Source organism: Anopheles moucheti (assembly GCF_943734755.1).
Source record: "Anopheles moucheti chromosome X unlocalized genomic scaffold, idAnoMoucSN_F20_07 X_unloc_64, whole genome shotgun sequence".
NCBI classification, from domain to species: domain Eukaryota; kingdom Metazoa; phylum Arthropoda; class Insecta; order Diptera; family Culicidae; genus Anopheles; species Anopheles moucheti.
Window position 1 is genome coordinate 32501 of NW_026453575.1, and position 1598 is coordinate 34098.

Consider the following 1598-nt stretch of genomic DNA (forward strand, 5'->3'; position numbering starts at 1 on the left):
GATTCGTTCAGTCCATTACCCTTGTTTGCGGTTTTCGTTTGCTTCGATTCGTTCAGTCCATTACTCTTGTATGTGATTTTCGTTTGCTTCGAGTCGTTCAGTCCATTACCCTTGTCTATGATTTTCGTTTGCTTCGAGTCGTTCAGTCCAATACTTACCTTTGTCTATGATTTTCGCTCTAGCCCAGTCGCCCTGCGCTCTGGAAATCACATTCCAACTCTATCACCGATAGTGCTCACACCTTGGAAACCACATTTCACCCGGGGAACCTTAGGGTGGATTTTGAGCCTTTCGGGATTGCGAAACCATCATTTAACACTCTAAACTTAATTTCCGCAATCCCAGACGCACTTTCCATATGGTCTCCAAAAATGCGTGTGAGCTGACCTGGTCCCTTATAATAGGCAATGAACACGATTTTGGCAAAATATTTTTTTCAAAATTTTTTGACTCACCGGGTAAAATTGAATTTACTTGGGAAAAATGTTCTAGCAGGGGCCCTCCCATACAAATTTTTTTCTTCTCAAAAATGATTTTCGTTTCACTTTTCATACTCAGGGGAGTCTAAAATTGATGTTTTGAGTCACCGTGAAAAAAAAATTTTTTTGACCCGAGCTTGTGTCGGCGACCCAAAATCGACGCACTTGGGAAAAATGTTCTAGCAGGGGCCCTCCCATACAAAAATTTTTTCTTCTCAAAAATGATTTTCGTTTCACTTTTCATACTCAGGGGAGTCTAAAATTGATGTTTTGAGTCACCGTGAAAAAAAAATTTTTTTGACCCGAGCTTGTGTCGGCGACCCAAAATCGACGCACTTGGGAAATATGTTCTAGCAGGGGCCCTCCCATACAAAAATTTTTTCTTCTCAAAAATGATTTTCGTTTCACTTTTCATACTCAGGGGAGTCTAAAATTGATGTTTTGAGTCACCGAGAAAAAAAAATTTTTTTGACCCGAGCTTGTGTCGGCGACCCAAAAATCGACGCACTTGGGAAAAATGTTCTAGCAGGGGCCCTCCCATACAAAAATTTTTTCTTCTCAAAAATGATTTTCGTTTCACTTTTCATACTCAGGGGAGTCTAAAATTGATGTTTTGAGTCACCGTGAAAAAAAAATTTTTTTGACCCGAGCTTGTGTCGGCGACCCAAAATCGACGCACTTGGGAAATATGTTCTAGCAGGGGCCCTCCCATACAAAAATTTTTTCTTCTCAAAAATGATTTTCGTTTCACTTTTCATACTCAGGGGAGTCTAAAATTGATGTTTTGAGTCACCGTGAAAAAAAAATTTTTTTGACCCGAGCTTGTGTCGGCGACCCAAAATCGACGCACTTGGGAAATATGTTCTAGCAGGGGCCCTCCCATACAAAAATTTTTTCTTCTCAAAAATGATTTTCGTTTCACTTTTCATACTCAGGGGAGTCTAAAATTGATGTTTTGAGTCACCGTGAAAAAAAAATTTTTTTGACCCGAGCTTGTGTCGGCGACCCAAAATCGACGCACTTGGGAAAAATGTTCTAGCAGGGGCCCTCCCATACAAAAATTTTTTCTTCTCAAAAATGATTTTCGTTTCACTTTTCATACTCAGGGGAGTCTAAAAT